This window comes from Neovison vison, chromosome 12, assembly GCF_020171115.1.
Source record: "Neovison vison isolate M4711 chromosome 12, ASM_NN_V1, whole genome shotgun sequence".
NCBI classification, from domain to species: domain Eukaryota; kingdom Metazoa; phylum Chordata; class Mammalia; order Carnivora; family Mustelidae; genus Neogale; species Neogale vison.
Genome location: NC_058102.1, coordinates 34,795,885 through 34,813,785, shown reverse-complemented (window position 1 = coordinate 34,813,785; position 17,901 = coordinate 34,795,885). Strand labels below are relative to the sequence as shown.

Sequence of the window (17,901 nt, the reverse complement as noted above, 5' to 3'; positions counted from 1 at the left end):
TTAGGTTTTTTCAAAAACTTCAATTGCTTCTCATATGATACTTAACAATGTAAGTTATCTGGCTTTCTAGCTCAAGGGAAATTAGCTTTATCAATTCACAAAGAATCATAATGCACAGGATTTTTAGGAATCTACTGAGTGCGTTTAGCTCAGAAATGTATTTTCTTCTCCATAATTATGCAATAAGGTGATTTTATCACAACATTTTAAAGAATGAAACAGTGCTCGCTTCGGCAGCACATATACTAAAATTGGAACGATACAGAGAAGATTAGCATGGCCCCTGCGCAAGGATGACACGCAAATTAAAGAATGAAACAGAACTATTAAAGAAAACTACAAGGCCAATTGATGTTGTCCTCACTAATTCCCACTTGTATAATCTTGGTTAGACCTATAGTTCTACTAAATCCTGTCCTTCTGTTCTACCTCTATCATCTTATTTTGACTTAACAATTTTTTCTCACATCTTTTCATTTCTTGGGTGGTTTCATTTCTTGGGTTTTCATTTCTTGAGTGGGTTTGGCAGATCTGGCATCATACCCACATGATTTTACACTCTCTAAACTCTATAGTCCCAGCTGCCAAATTGGAGCAAATGAAAAAGACAGGAATTAATTTGTAAACACAACCCTCCTTTCAGAGAAAAAATATGAAAAAACCATAAAGAAAATAAATGCCATATCCTTGTGATCTCATCTTTGTGACTTTAGAGCAAGTAACCAGCTACGGAGAAAAGGAATGATGCTTACTATATGATTTTTCCTATTATTTTCCTGATAGATAATTTAACATTTAATCTAAGATTCTCCCTCTTTCATAATCCATACTTTAGCAGCATAAAATAAATTATCTTTCAGGACGCCTGGGTGGCTCAGTTGGCTAAGCCGCTGCCTTTGGCTCAGGTCATGATCCCAGGGCCCTGGGATCAAGTCCTGCATTGGGCTCCTTGCTCAGTGGGGAGCCTGCTTCTCTCTCTGCTCTGCCTGCCACTTTGCCTGCTTGTGCTCTCGCTCTCTCTCTGATAAATAAGTAAAATCTTTAAAAAAAAAAAAAAAAGATAGTTTTACATTGATTGGAGTCTGTCACCAGCTATAACCATTATTTTTGATAATCATTTTTAATTAGGCTTCTGAAAATTGCATATTGCATATTGAAAATTGCATATACTCATAAAAAGGTAACATTCTGGCAGCATTTAGTTGTACATTTAAAAATTGTATAACCCTGAGCGAATACATTAAGTCTTTGTAGAATTTAGTTTCCTCCTCTAGAAGAAATAGCAAAAATACCCCTCTTATGTGGCTATTGTGAAGGTTGTATCACATAATGCACAGAAAATATTTATTACTGTCTCTGGAAATCAAAGCTCTTAAAGTCACTTTTGTACTCATACTGTAAAAAAATTGAAACATTTTTGTCAATAAATGACAAAATGTGACCATCAGGAAATGAACAGAAGTCTCAATATCAGGACTGTCTGTGACAATTGAAGATAATGTAAAACCTTACTGGCAAAGGTAAGGAACTGATTTATACATAAATCAGTAAAGGAACTGATTATACATAAATAACAAAAGAGTCAATATTGTGTTAAAAAATAATATATATAACTTAAATAGTTATACCAGAATATCCTTTACATCCAGTTCCCTGAACTTAATTTTAGTGTATATTTAGGCTCATGTTCTTTTCACAAATATATTTCTTTTTTTTTCATACTATAGATTTTCATTTTTAGATATGCATACAATTTGGTGGTAAAATTTGTAGTGAAAAGCTCTAAAATTGAATATATAATATATGTAATACATCTGTGTTCAAATAATTCATTAAATACAATGTTTAATAGTTCTTTCATAATCATATTTATGTAAAATACTAATCAAGATTTATTTCTTGTGTTTAATATATATAAACAAACCATCTTTTGACTTAAGTTAAAATGTTGAATAAGGAAACAGATTTCATATCTCTGTATATTTTCCTAAGTAATTATTTCATACAGTGGCTAATTATATTAGAGAAGGATTCAATACTGACTGATAACTTTCAGGTGTCTGTGCAAATGTGCATGCATGAGTGTGTGTTTGTATAATTATATTTGTATAAATATGTGAAAAAATCCTGATGCTTTGATATCACTAAAACTCTGGGGCACATGCTGAAAATTACTTTTCTAAATATCAATTTCTACAAATTTTTCATATTGTTTTTAAAGCCATTGACCAGCAAATAACACATGAAAGCTTTTTTCTTTTTTTCAGAAAAGATTTAGAACATCTTTACATCTAGTCTCTCATACATAATCATCTAAATGCTCTTAACCAATGTAAATAAAATGCACATTGAAGTCCAAAGGGAGGATAAATTCTCCCTGATTTTCTGAGTTTCCTAAGCTTATATGTGACTATAGCATTTCATTTTCCCAGGAAGCTGTCAAATTCTACATACTTTGTACCACACTGATACTTGTATGCCTTGCCTAAAGGAGGTAGAGAATTTGATCAGTGATCTCAATTTTGTCAGTATACAGTCACCATGAAACAGATGCAATGCTAGAAGCAATGATGATATATGGGAAAGGACTCAGGCATATTTTCTCCTTTTGTTTGAGGGGGGTTGGACTCAATGCAAAAGATAAATGTAGCTTCTTTTTACATTAAGTCATATATAGAGATATGACTTTTAGCTCTTCACAAAAATCCATGGTTGTAATTCTGAAAAGATGAGATTTGGGCTCTCAAAAGGGCTCTTAATTAGGGATCATGACATATAAACTATAAAAAGCTTTGTCACTTTTCAACTTCAAGCTCGGACATTCACTGCAGTGTCTCTGTGTCCCAGCCTCACTGTCAGTGTTTACACTAATAAAAAGGCTTCATTTTACATAACCCATTATGCTATTGTAAGGATTAAGTTAAGTGATATAGTGTATATTTAAACTGCCTTGTAAAGTATAATGTATTACAAAATCATTGAGAAAAGATTTGATGATTTATTCAAATTAGCAAATATTAATGAGAGGACTAGAGATTTAAATGCCACTAAAAATCTTAAACTCGGGGCGCCTGGGTGGCTCAGTGGGTTAAAGCCTCTGCCTTCAGCTCGGGTCATGATCCCAGAGTCCTGGGATCGAGCCCCATGTCAGGCTCTCTGCTCAGCGGGGAGCCTGCTTCCTCCTCTCTCTCTGCCTGCCTCTCTGCCTACTTGTCATCTCTGTCTGTCAAATAAATAAATAAAAAATCTTTAAAAAAAAAATCTTAAACTCCTCACTGTTTCTGGTTTGATTAAAAAAAAACATAAATGGATGGTGAGAATTTCAAATATGTGTTTTTTTTCACCGATCAACACTATCATATAGTTTCCCTGTTAATATGCTGAATTTCATTAATCACCTTTACAATTAAATCAACATTTTATTCCTAGACTCTCCAAGATAAAATAAAAAAGGCCATGATGGGTTGCCTTATTTAATACTTTTCTGGATTTAATTTGTTAATGTTTTATTTGTATAGTTACAAATATGATTAGATTGAAGTTTATTTTTCTTGCATTATTACTACCAGCTTTTAGTAATAGTGATCCTAGTCTCACAAGTTAGTTGGGAAATGAACCTTATTGTTCTGGTCTTTGAAAGTGTTTACGCTTGATTCTAATTTTCTGTTCCTTAATGCCTGGAGACACAACTTTTGTGGAGGGTGTGTGTGTGTGTGTATTTCTCTGTATCCATTTGTTTGTCTTTCTAATTTTGGGGACATTTTTATTTGCCACCTTTGTATTGTTTTTTGGTGAGATGTCTGTGAAGGTCCCTTGTTCTTTTTCAGTTGATTTGGTTATTTTCTTATTGTTGAGTTTTAAGAGATCTTCGTATTGAATACAGTACATATTGTATATAAAGGATAGTACTTCTTTATCAGATAGGTGTTTTATAATAATTTCTCCCAGTCTGGGGGTTGTCTTCTTATTCTCATGACTGTGTATTTCCTAGGGAATTTTTTTTTCTTTTTGCTTTTAGTAAAAGTCAGATTATCAATTATTTCTTTCATATATCATGTGTTTAGTGTTGTATCTGAAAAGTTATCACCAAACCTAATGCCATCTAGATTTTCTCCTATTATTTTCCCAGAGTTTTTGGTTTTTCATTTTACATTTAAGTCTCTGACTCATTTTGAGTTAATTTTTGTGAAGAATGTAAGGTCTCTGTCATTTTTTTGCATGTGGTTGTTCGGTTATTCCAGCACCATTTGTAGAAAATATCATCGTTTTCAACTCTATAGTATTTCCTCCTTTCTCAAAGATCAGTTGAATACATTCATGTAAATCAGTTTTGGGACTATTTTTCTGTTTCATAGAGCAGGTTGTCTATTCTTTTGTCTATTCCACATTTCCTTGATTACTGTATATTTTTGGTAAATCTTTAAGTAAGCTACTGTTGGTCTTCTGATTTTATACTTCTTCAATATTGTGTTGGCAATTCGGGGGGGGGGGTGTTTCTCTAAATAAAACTGTAGAATTGTTTTCTGATATCCTCACAAAAGCATTTGCTTATTTTACTGGAAATACGTAGAAGCTACAGATCAAGTTGGGAAGGATTGACATATTAGCAATACTGAGTCTTTCTACACGTGATCATGGATTATCTCTCCACTCATTTAGTTTTACATTTAATATTACATTCTTCAAAGTTTTGTAGTTTTCCACATACGGACCTTGTGTATGTTTTGTTAGATTTATACCTAAGTATTTCTTTTGAGGGAATGCTAAGTGGTAGTGTGTTTTTCTCTTAAGTTCTTTCGTTCATTGTTCATACATAAGAAAGTGGCTTTTGTATGTTAAGCTGGTATTCTGCAAATGTACTTACTATAATTACTTATTCATTCCAGGAGATTTTTTTGTCAATCCTACGTAGATTTCTATATAGGTTTTGGATTTTCTATATAGACAATTATGTCATCTGTAAATTAAGACAGTTTACTTCTTCCATCAGTCTGTATACTTTTTTTTTCTTGTGTTATTGCATAAGGACATATTGTGAAGGATTGCTAGTATGATGTTGCAAAGAAGTGGGGAAGGGGGACATCCCTGCCTTGTTTCTGATCTCAATTGGGAAGCTTCTAGTTTCTCACAATTAAGTATGATATTGGCTGTAGGTTTTTTGTAAACGTTCTTTGTCAAGTTGACAAAGCTCCCTTCTACTCATAGTTTTCTAGGAGCTTTTTTATTTTTACTATTATTTTTTAATCATAAATATGTGTTGGATTTTGTCAAAAACGTTTTATCTGCATCTATTGATATAATCATTGATTTTTCTTTTTTAACTTATTGATGTAATGAATGGCATTAATTGGTTTTTGAGTGTCGAAATAGCCTTGCATATTTGGGAATCCTACTTGAATAAGATGTATAATTTTTTTGTGCATTACTATATTCAATTTGCTAATAATTTGTTGAGGACATTTCCATTGATATTTATGAGAGATTTTGGTTAATAGTTTTTTTTTTTTCCTTATAATGTCTTTATATCTGGTTTTGTTATTAAGGTGATTTTGGTCTCATAGAATGAGTTTAGGAGTATCACCAAAACCTCTGTCTTCTAGAAGATATTATAGACACTTGATAGAGTTTCTCCCTTAAATATTTGATGCAGTTCACCAGGGAAACATTGTGGGCCAGCTGCTTTCTTACAGAAAGTTTAAATTGCTGATTCACTATCTTTAATAGATATAGGTTTATTCAGACTGTTTCTTCTTGGGTGAGTTTTAGTAGATTATGTTTTTCAAGGAATTGGTCCATTTCATCTTCTTTATCAAATTTGTGGACATAGAGAATATCCATCTCCCTGCTTATATTACCCATCTGTTCTTGCATGTTGTCTACCTTTGCCTTAGTTTTCCTTAGCATATTAATTACAGTTTTTTTTTAAGATTTTATTTATTTATTTGACGGAGAGATCACAAGTAGGCAGAGAGGCAGGCAGAGAGAGAGGGGGAAGCAGGCTCCCTGCTGAGCAAAGAGCCGGATGCTCATGCAGGGCTTGATCCCATGACCCTGAGATCATGACCTGAGCTGAAGGCAGAGGCTTAACCCACTGAGCCACCCAGGTGCCTTTTAATTACAGTTTTAAATTCACAGTCTGATCATTTCTACATTTATGCCATGTCTTTGGTTCTGATGCTTTCCCCATGTTTTGTCAGTGTTTATTTTTATTTTTCTTTTAGTATGCCTTATAAATGTTTTTTGTTGAAAGTCAGTTGCAATATACTGAGTAAAAGGAACTCTGGTAAAAAGACCTTTAGTGATGTGGCATTAAGGTGTTGGTAAAGTGTGTATTCTATAGTGCTATGACAGGATCTCAGTCTTTTAGTGAGCTTATGCCTGGGGCTGTGAATTTCACAACTACTTATTTTCTCCCTCACCTAGTAGGGACATGATGACTAGAGGGACTGGAATGGGGAATTTCCTTTCCCAGAGGTGAGTTAAGCTCTGATATAATCGTAATAGATTGTGTTCTGGTAAAAATAGTTTTTCTTAAGGGCAGGCCTTGTTAAGAAAAATACTATGTTCAGACTATTCTAAAATCATTTTTCTCTCCCTCTGCCCAAAGCCTGAGGGGATTTTTCTCTGAATTTTACTGTGAGAACCCAGGAAAGGTAAAACTTACAAAAGTGTGGGGTCCTGCTCACCTTTTAACTCTAAGACTTATCTACACTGAGCCTTCAGCAATTCATGAATTATAGTTTGGGTTTTCCTATGAATAGTACTAGTTCCCAGGGAGGTTTCTGCTTAGGATTTCTGATCCAGTGAATTGTAATTCTCTGTATTCATCTGTCTGTCTTTCTAATTTTGGGGGCAGTGGTTTGCCCTGTGGCCTCACTTCTCTAATGGTTCTAGGAAAAATTACTAATTTCCCGGTTTATTCAGCTTGTTTTTTGCTGTTAGGATAGATTAGCTCCTTATACAGCAGACTGCACACAAGAAGTCTTAAGTCAGTTTTGATATGCTGAATTTTAGAAGAGATTTAGCCACATTCTCTCAGTTTTCAATTAACTTTCATAAAATTGACAATGTACTTTTTAAAATCCCAATATTTTTATATTCTAATATGAATGCCTTTTTTTCTGGTTTGTTTGTTTCTGACAAATGTTACCAAAGATTTGTCCATTTTATTAGAACAAATATATAATATTAGGAAACAGGACAGAGAGATAATATATGTGTGTGTGAAGGAGGGAAAATTGAAGCATTTTCAGACCATTTTAGTGACTTTGGCTTTTACTTTGACTGAAACAAGGAGACAATGGAGGCTTCAGAAGGAGGCAATGGAGGCCTATCAAACTGCCCTCTTATAGACTGGGGAGGTGGCAATGGTGAATACAGGAATATTGATAGGAGGATATAGTTGCAACATTATGACAGATACTGGGTGCTGGTACCATATTGGTAGCAATGAAAGTGATAAGATACGGTTGGATTCTAAATATAATTTGAAAACAGAATTAAGCATTGCAGACAGATTTAAGGATTACCGTAAAGTTTTTGGCCCAAGAAATAGAATGTGAGTTAGCTGAGATAGGATCACTGCTAGTTGCTGGGAGAGGGTTTGGTGATCATGACGGCAGTTAAATTAGAAATTTAGTTACGTTAGTAACACACACACACGCACATACACGTTTCAATCCTCATGAAGACATTCTGCAAAAATGCATTTTTTGGTGTGGGAGAGAATGATTTTTTCCCTTTGTCCACTTGATAATATAGTATTTTTCTTGGACATGAGTGTTTCATGATCTTCAAATTGTTTTAGCACTTTATGTTTTGATCCTGTGTTACTTTTTCCCTTTCAGTATATTTTATCCAGAGGAGTAACGTTCACATTTTGGTCTAAGTTACAATAGATTCACTTCATCATTGAGAAACACATATGCATGACATTTCTTATTTTATATTATTCCTCCCCCTCCTTTCTTTCCTCCCCTTCCTCCTCCTCCTCCTTCTTCTTTAATCTATCAGCCATCCATGCATCCTAATATTTTCTTTTAGATTCCCATGTTCCACTCAGATATAGGAGAATTATATTAAACTGGCAGTAAGTTGATTAATTTTACTGTGGAAAGGCAATTGCTTTAAGCATAAGATTAACTCCAGCCTCAAACTCCTTTCCTTACTCAATAAATGCAGATTTCTTGATCATATGAGATATGAAAAATTTAGGTAGCATTTATAACTTACATAGTTTGGCATCACTAAGTAAAACATTTTCATGTATACCCTGTGGCATTTCTAAAACCACTTCCACAATTCACTAGCTGATTTCAATTCAACTCTTTTCACTTTAATTTCTTGCGAGCAAACATAGCTGGCACTTGGTTTGGCTCTCTCAGTGTGCCTTCCCTCATGTCTATTTCCACCTCCTTCACAGATACAGAAATGCAATTACAAGGCATGGAAGTACTATTCTGCAGCCTCCATTATTTCTCAAAAGGTTATATTTTATAACACAAATTCCCACTTTTCTCTCCAATTCACCTCTAGTGTTTCTTTCCAAAATTCTCTTCTCTAGTTTTCTAATTATTTTTAACAAACTACACATTCATTCTCCGGACTATGGGTGTATTACACAAATAATCTCTCTACAGAAATCCTAAACCAAAATTCAATCCTATTGGGTTTGGGGAATTACTTCAGCTGGATATCAGAATAAAATTACTCCTCAGGTGATTCAGAAGTTTAATCTTATGGTTTCAAGCAGACATAGTCTGAATGTCTGACAGTTTTAAGTAGAAATGGGAATAAAACTATTTTCCTGGATCAGATCAGCCTCCAGTTAACCATGCCAACTTTCATTAATAAATGTTCTCAGAGTTTTGCTCTCCAAGCTATTTTCATTGTTTTTATTTCCTTTTTCAGACAATATACATTAAACAGGTGGGATTTTGAAATATAAAGCCTAGGACAATTTAAAAGTGTCCCAGGTGAATAAGACTACAACATTGTAAGAATGTCCCCAAACTAGGTCCTGAATATTATATACATACTTAAACAACTTTATAGATTTTCAATAAAACTTTTGATGAATACTAATTTTAATAAAAGTCTTATATTATTAATATCAAAAATAAAAGTATAAAGCCTAAAAGATTATTTAAAATAAATTATGAACAGGTGTTTTATTACACAATTTTATTAAGTGTTTAATCAATGAATTATTAAAACAGTACAGTTTGTAATGCCACCTAGTGGATTTCTGACTGAAAAATGTCCCCTGAGTATAACGGATATATAATATGAAACATATGCAAAAAAAATGCTAATCCAGTCTTCCCGTATGTTAACACTATTCTTTCTCTGTGTCTGTAATATAGTATATATAGTATTTTACTTGAAAAATAAAGGATTAAAATTTTAAAAACATTACATTAGAATAGAAAGGAAGCTGGGAAGGTTATTTTTAAGTTTTCTATAGGTAGATAATGTTTAAATAGAATCTGAGAGACAATAGATAAATTCTTGGCACAATATGTTATAAATTACAACCTATAAAGATGACTAAAATAAGTAAATAGCAAAGAGTGTGTGTGTGTGTATAAAATTTATGGTAATATATATTACATATACACATCAATGCATAAATTAAATTATTATTGGTTAATATCAGTTAAGTCTTTGATTTTTAACCCCATGTAATATGTTTGGATAAATACAAAGCTTTGGTTTGTAAATATGTCAGTGTACCAAATATCTTCTGATCAAAATTCTTTAAGGAGGAAACCCAAGAATGTCTGCTTCTGCAACCTCCCCAAGTTAATATGATACACAATAAAAGCTGATAATTGGTGGCACCTGGGTGGCCAATACTGGGTGGGTCCTGGGATCGAGCCCCACATCGGGCTCTCTGCTCAGCGGGGAGCCTGCTTCCTCCTCTCTCTCTGCCTGCCTCTCTGCCTGCTTGTGATCTCTCTCAATAAATCTCTCTCAAATAAATAAATAAAATCTTAAAAAAAAAAAAAAGAAAAGCTGATAATTGCTACTATAAATCATTATCTAGACTCAGTGACTAGTGTCCAAATTGCCTAAAACTAAAAAAAATGAAACCTTATACAAAATATTGTCTTAGAATGGTTTTTATGTTTGGATATAAAAGTAGCATGACAATATTCACTAGTTCCAATATCTGTTGATTGATTTAAATACTGGCCTAGCTTATGATTCTTTGTTTCATCCTCTTTCTTCTCTTAACAATTACCCTGGCTCATATGCTTCATTTCCATGGTTTCAATACCACTTATATGCTGATATCTTCAAAATATATGTAATAAACTCATGTCTGTATCTTGACTCCAAAATCTATATGCAAATTCCTCCTAAAATATCTCCATAGAGTTGCACAAATTTCACAGCATCCAGAGTTAAAGTCATTTATTCTATCTCTAAACCCCAAAGAAATTCATCAGATTTTACCTTCCCTATTTTAGTAATATAATCATCATCATAAAGAGAAGCAAAACACAAACATTTAAGTCTGATTCTTCCATTTACCAGAGTCTCATAATTTAGTCCTTAGAGCACATACTTTATACTTCATAGTCTTAAATCTACTTAATTCTTTCTCTCCACACTGGGATTACCTTAGCTAAACATTCCTAATTTCTTTCTTTGATATTAAACTCAGTTCTTTTTCCCTCTAATCCACCTCTCCCCTTCACCCTATAGAGTGATACCAAAGTGATCATTCTAAAATATAATACTTTAAACTGTTACTAATATTCTTAAGTTCCTTTAAATGGCTTTTGAAATAAAATTTCTAAATTTTAACAGAAGTATCCCTGAGAGGCTCTTCCAGAATCCAGATGAACTAGAATCACCAAATGGTGTGCTTGTAGAAATGTGGATTCTAGGGTTTAATCCTAAACCATGAGGTGTGGGAAATAGTTTAAGGGACCATCCACTACAGAACAATTAGATGCTAAAAGGCACATTTTTTGAGGCTTTGCTTGCATTACAAGAATTAGGGAAATTTTTTAAGAATACCTTTTAAAACAAAAAGAAGTTGGTGCGAGATCTAGAAATACAATCACAAATTGCCTACAGTGTTACAAAGTAGTGCAATTGCTTGATTGTAGGGTAGTTCTATTTTTAAAGTTTTGAGGAAGCTCCCTATTGTTTTTCACAGTGTCTGTACCGGTTTGTATCCTAACCAACAGTGCAAGAGTGTTCATTTTTCTACATATCCTCATCAACACTTGTTTCTTGTGTTTTTTATTTTAGCCATTCTGGGTTGTGAGGTGATATCTCATTGTAGTTTTGATTTGCATTTCCTTGATGAGGAGCAATACTGAGCATCTTTTCATGCCCTGTTGGCTATTTGAATGTCTTCTTTGGAGAAAATTCTGTTCATGTCTTCAGCCCATTTTTAAATTGGATTATTTCTCTTTTGGGTATTGAGTTTTATTAGTTCTTTGTATAGTATGGATACTAACCCTTTATCAGATATGTTATTTGCAAATACCTTCTCCCATTCAGTAGGTTGCCTTTTAGTTTTGTTGATTGTTTCCTTTGCTGTGCAGAAACTTCTTATTTTGATGTAGTCCCAAGAGTTTATTTTTGCTTTTGTTTTTCCCTCCCTTGAAGGGACATATCTAGAAAAATTTTACTACAGACAATGTTAGAGGGATTATTTCCTGTGTTATCTTCAAAGATTTTTATGGTTTCGGGTTTCACATGTGGGTCTTTAATCGATTTTGCAGTATATCTTGAAGTCTGGAATTCTGATGCCTCCCGCTTTTCTTTTTCAAGGTTGCATTGGCTATTTGGGGTTATTTGTGGTTCCATTCAAATTTTAGGATTGTTTGTTCTAGTTCCGTGAAAAATGCTGTCGGCATTTTGAAAGGGATTGCATTAAATATGTAGATTGCGTTGAGTAGTATAAGCGTTTTAGCAATGTTTTTCTTCCAATCCATAAGTTGGATATTTTTGTGTGTGTGTTATTGGTTTCTTTCATTGGTGTTCATAGATTTCATAGTACAGTTTTTTGCCTCTTTGGTTAAGTTTATTTCTAAGTATCTTATTGTTTTGGATGCGGTCATAAATGGGATCTGTGATCTGTCTCATGTCTACTATCCATAGTATATTAATATGGTTATGGAAAAGAGAAATTTGAAGCTGTTTAATTATAATTAAATTACAAATCAAACAAATTTTTAAAAAACTAGTATTTATTCATTCTCTCTCTTTCTCTCTCCCTCTCTTTTCTTTCTGTCACTTCTATGTTTGTTTTAGTACTTTAAAAATTGATTTACCAGTCTCTCTTTCTGGAACTGGAAATCAAGTCCCTCTTAGAATACAAGAATAGAAGACAACACTTACATAAATACCACCCACTTGCTGTGTCCCTAGATGGATGAAGCTTATTTATCACTTAGAGCAGAATAAAACAAAACTATATTATCAGTATTAAATAAATCCCCAAGGGAGAGAATGGGTTATAGAGCAGACCTTGAATAGAGCTAAGGAAATTAGAAAAGGGAATTTAGATCCATAAGTTATACCGGAACAAGGCAATCCTTAAAATGTTGAGAGCAATTTTGAATCCATCCCAATATAAATACAGCTTCAGGGGAATTGTCTGAAGAGGAGGAGAATGATGTGTTCCTGTTTCCTTATCCTACTCAGGGCAGAAATGCACAGCCAGAAAAAATATTGTCAATCCAAGCTTTAAAAGTCACTGCTAAATATAGCATGGACTCATCTAAAATGCAAAAAATAGAAACAATTGTCGTGTTTTTTGCACAGTGAGCTTAACTTTATCCTACTAACCTGTATTGTCCCTAATTTATAACTTCCTGCATGCATTTAATCAGTGTCTATCCTTTTTTCTTTTTTTAAAGCATGTATTAGCAGTAAATTTTCAATGCAGTATACTTATCTGGGGAAAACAGTTTGGATTTAACTAATTTTGACATATTTTGAGCAATATCTTATTGTTAACTAGTATATCCTCTCCAGGAAATAATTTAACCAGGAAAGAAGGTGGCAAATTGATCATTGAAATTTTTTGAGCTTATTTAAAGCTACTAGGTTTACTCGATTCCTAATATAGATAGGTTTATTTTATGCAATGATACATATGCATATTCATTTAAGTGCACCCTTCAATTCATTAAAGGATGAAGAATAATTCAATACTCTTTTTGTATTTGTCATTGAAAAATTATAAGCATAAATTAATAGTTATACATAACTGAAGATAACAGGAGGCATAATAATCTTCAAATTATCAAATCTCAAAATAAGAAGTTGACACAACTAATCCAAATTTGAAATTCTTGAGGGGAGGGGAAAACATTTACCTTTTCCTTTCCCCATTGAATGTAAAATAATAGTAGTTTCACCTGATGTAGAATATGTTCTGGGATTAAAAGCTATTGAGAGTTACCTGCCCTTAGATTATTTTTAGGCATCAGGGAATTTATGACTATTAATATTGTCTGCTTCTTATTCTTGAAGTCATGTAAATGTTTTTGGAATGAATGAGTTATTATACAAAGAGAATGAATAAATGTCCCTGACATTGAGAATTGGCTGTTGTTTATTTGTCAGGACACACTTAAGTCAAAATAAATTTTATATAGCTTCTGAGAATAAAGGTGAGATCTATTGGAGAGAGAATATCTGCATTGTGTGAATTGTGTTCTGGGTCCTTGGATTCCCCAGGAGAAGGTTTAAGTGGGGATCTGCACTCAGAATAAAGACAGCCATAAACAAAGCAGTTTATTAGACCAAAAGGACACACTCCAGGTTGGAGAGCTGGTAGGGTCCCAGAGGTGGAACCAGTGTCTCCTTGTTTTGGAACTGGATATTATTGGATCTCTCTGAGCTGGGAGGAGATGTGATGCCAGTGGGGTGATCTCTAATGGAGGCGGCTACAAACCATTTGGAAAATTCTTTCCATAGTTTGGGAGGGAGAGTTTTCGACCCTATAAAGTTTATACGGGAACCACAATGGCAGCCTTTGCCAGTGAGGGAGGGGGCTGTTCCTGCAATGCAAATACATTATCGTGAGTCAAGGGGTTACCCTGGGACAAAGGTGGAAGATGAGAGTGCTTGTTCTGAACCTGTGGCTCTTGATCTGTCAGGCACAAGGTCTTGGAAGCTACAGGTCAGGATGTTGAGCTCCTAGGCTTATAATGCATAGTTATTTGTTGTTGTTGTTGTTTTATCACCTTCCTCGCACCCAGCTTCTGTCTCTATCATTTCCCCTTCAAGGACTTGGGACTCTGCCTTGAGCCATTCCTTCCACTGCTCTTGTCCAGCTTCTACCTAATGGAAAGATATTGGAATATTTTTTGAAAGTTTATGAGAAACAAGAATGTTCTGAATCATTTCCATGGATCACCCTTCCATCTCCTGCTTTTCATTTTTTGCCTATGAACTCCCAATTTTTCCACTCTTCTTCACAAGAAATATGGTCAAGGATAGCTTCCAAAACTTATATATGAAGACTACAACCAGAGAAGGACTCGCCTGCTCCTTGTCATAGGATGGAAAATCTACTACAGATTTCTAATTGACTTAATTTGATTCAGGCACACAGCTCAGACTCACACAAGTGTAGTCAGGACTGACATGACTGGCTCAACTGGGTCAGGTTATGCTGCAGGTGAAGGAGATAGGGTAATGTTAGAACAGAAAAAGCCAGTTGAAGCCCAGTAGCATGTATCAGGCCTAGTCTTAGAAAGGAAGCAACTCCTTTGAACTAGGAACTATTTCAAGTTTTTTATCCTTTCGGTTGGCAATTCCACATTTTCTCTATTTCCAAACATTTCTTGATGTTAGGAATCAAAAATAATGTACTAGCTATTGTTCTGAAGAAAGCGAACATATTTCTCTGGAACACATAAGAAAATATAATTTAAAAATAATGTATGTATGAATTAACCTTATTGTGAGAATCACTTCACCATATATATGTATATTAAATCATCACTTTGTACACCTTAAGCTTACATAATGCTGAATATCAATTACAGCTCAATAAAACTGGAAGAAAAAAGAACACTTATAATTCAATAGTAAGACACACAACATAATATAAAACTCTGGAAAGGATTTTTCCAGAACTTTTCGAACATAAACTTCACCAAAGGATACATATGAATGGCCAATAAACACATAAAAGATGCTCAGTAACATTATCATAAGAGAGCTGCAAATTAAAACTACAAGAACACATCTACACATATGCATAAATTAAACAGACAATGCCAAGTTTGGGGTAAGGTGAGGAACAATTGGACTCTTACATTGCCAGTGGAAGTGGAAAGATTACAACCACTTTGGAAAAGAGTATGGCACTTTTAAATAAAGATAAATATACAATCACCATATGACCCACAAATTCCAGTTGTAGGTCATTACCTAAAGAAAATAATATACCATATATTCACAAAAATATTTGTATACAAATGTTCTTAGCAACTAATTACTGATACATACAATAACATGGATAGATCTCACAAGAATTATGCTGAGCAGAAAAAGGCAGAAGGGTACATAAACTGTATTTGTTTATTGTACTCTTTTCTATTTATATGAAGTTGTGAAATTGTTAAAACTATAAAAAAAAGCAAAAAATAAGCTACAATATTTTATAAATCTGACATAGATGAGTTAATAAAATCACAAGAAGATCTTCTACTAAGAGTTTCATTCATAGTTTATATTCAAACAATACATTTAAGTTAGAATAAAATGTCACTTTCTATACACCACAAAGTACAATCAAAGGGAGCCAAGAGAAAAATGTTTTCTTACTTTTTTCAGGTTTTTTTTGCTAGCATTCTAAATCCAAAGACCTTCAAATAACAAATGAAAAATATGAGGGGAAAAAATAGCCCAGAAAAAGTAAGAGAATAATTGTGAGGTTTTCTTCTTTTTTAACAATTTATTATTAGGAGGAATAACATGGAATCCTGCAAAAAAAAAAAAAGTCCTGATTTTTTTTTTTTTTACCACTTACTTGATACTTATCATAAAATTCTTAGTGAATAATGCATACAGAAGGTCTAAATGTTTCAACTGTGTAAAATTAAATGTGAAGAAATGAATGTGTAAGAACTTCCTATTTGAATGTATTCCTTATACTCCAGCTAAAGAATCTGCTTTTGTTTGTAGTGATTATTAGATATTATGAAACATGAAGCTTGCCATTTAAGAAAAAAGTATTCTTTTAATAGATATATAACCTAAGGTCTGCAAATAATTATTGTAAAAAATATGTCTGCTGGTGATAGATTTGTTGCACAATATCATTCATTTTTTTCCATGGGTATACTCAAAGTTACACAATTAGTTGTTTCTAAAGTTAGAAACAAAGAGATGTTTTCTCAGATTTTCCTTTAAACAGTTCTAATTTTGATAAAAAATGCCAACCTATTACCTAGTAACACAAATGTCCATGACACCAACCCAACATCTAAGTATTGTGAATGATTAGTTAGTTACCAGTTATCTGAATAGTTATCTTGGTGCTTCAGAGAGGTAGGGTTGGCAGATATAAACTGATTTTTTTCCCACAAAATACTGGCTCAGCCTTTGTCACTAATGTAAGTACAGATATAAAAGTATCTACTGATATGAAGTATGGAATGTAAAATTAGACCTTTTTATTTCCTTTTGAAATTTTTTTAAAGATTTTATTTATTTATGTGACAGACAGAGATTAAAAGTAGGCAGAGAGGCAGGCAGAGAGAGAGGGAGGGAAGCAGGCTCCCCGCTGAGCAGAGAACCTGATGCAGGGCTCGATCCCAGGACCCTGAGATCATGACCTGAGCCGAAGACAGAGGCTTTAACCCACTGAGTCACCCAGGCGCCTCTCCTTTTGAAATTTTCATAGTAATTTGGAATTTTTAGCACAGTATTTTTTAACCTTATTTTAGCTCATGCCCTGAGATCTGAGCTAACTTTTATTTCTAGAATTGATGTTACAAAGATATATTTCTTAATTTCTTAAATATGAATTCATTTTATAATATTTGGTGTGATGTGTCACAGCCCAATGACTTACCTGCCATCTCCAGAAAGTTTTTATGTGTTCACTTTAAGGAGCAATCTTTCCGGGTCATGACTCATAGGAAAAAGAACATGGACTTTGGAGTCTCAGTAAGTAAGAGTCTACCCTCAGCCATAAGGTCTACCAATATAATGGTAGTCTCTCTGCCCTAACCCTGATAACTTTTTTCCTGTTAAACGAGAATAGTATTTATCCTTCAGATTTTCTGTGAGAATCAACTGAGTACTGTACCTGAAAATACATAGGACAATAACAAGCATATAAGTGGCTCAACAACCGCTGAGTATTTCTGAATTGTTGAAATGACATCCTAGGTCCATTCAGTTAATACTCTATATACATGTCAACATTTATTTTGAGAAGCAAAAATACAAATAGTAAAATTAAATTATTTTAAATTAAATGGTTTCTTTTTCGGGCACCCATTATACTTGTATGAACTATTATGGTAAATATTGTACTTTCAACAATGGATCTGTTGACATGCAGTAGAAACCATCCAGAAATTCATCCAGATGAAACACATGCAGAAAAGAGTAAAAAAAATAAGTAAGAGCAGGGTACCAGGAAGTGATGAAACAATCTCACATGACCTAAAATAGATGTAATATGTATAACATATGTCACTATAGTTTGTGAAGTAAAGGATGACATAACAAATATTTGATGAAATACTGGTCAAAATTTCCAAAAATACAATGAAAATATTAATCGGTAGATTCAAAAATCTCAGTGAACCCCTGACTGACTTAATAATACAGTCACAAGCCAGAAGGAAGAGTAATTGCAAGACAATTTGCATGTTTTGATTGTTTAATGAAGTTTATTTG

The 17,901-nt window shown here is 33.5% G+C and overlaps 1 non-coding gene across 1 annotated transcript; it reads left to right on the top strand.

The window, feature by feature from the left end:
* Positions 1-221: 221 nt before the first annotated feature.
* Positions 222-328, top strand: LOC122892772. The gene has a single exon (XR_006381461.1). It is a non-coding gene; the product is annotated as a U6 spliceosomal RNA (small nuclear RNA).
* Positions 329-17,901: the final 17,573 nt, after the last annotated feature.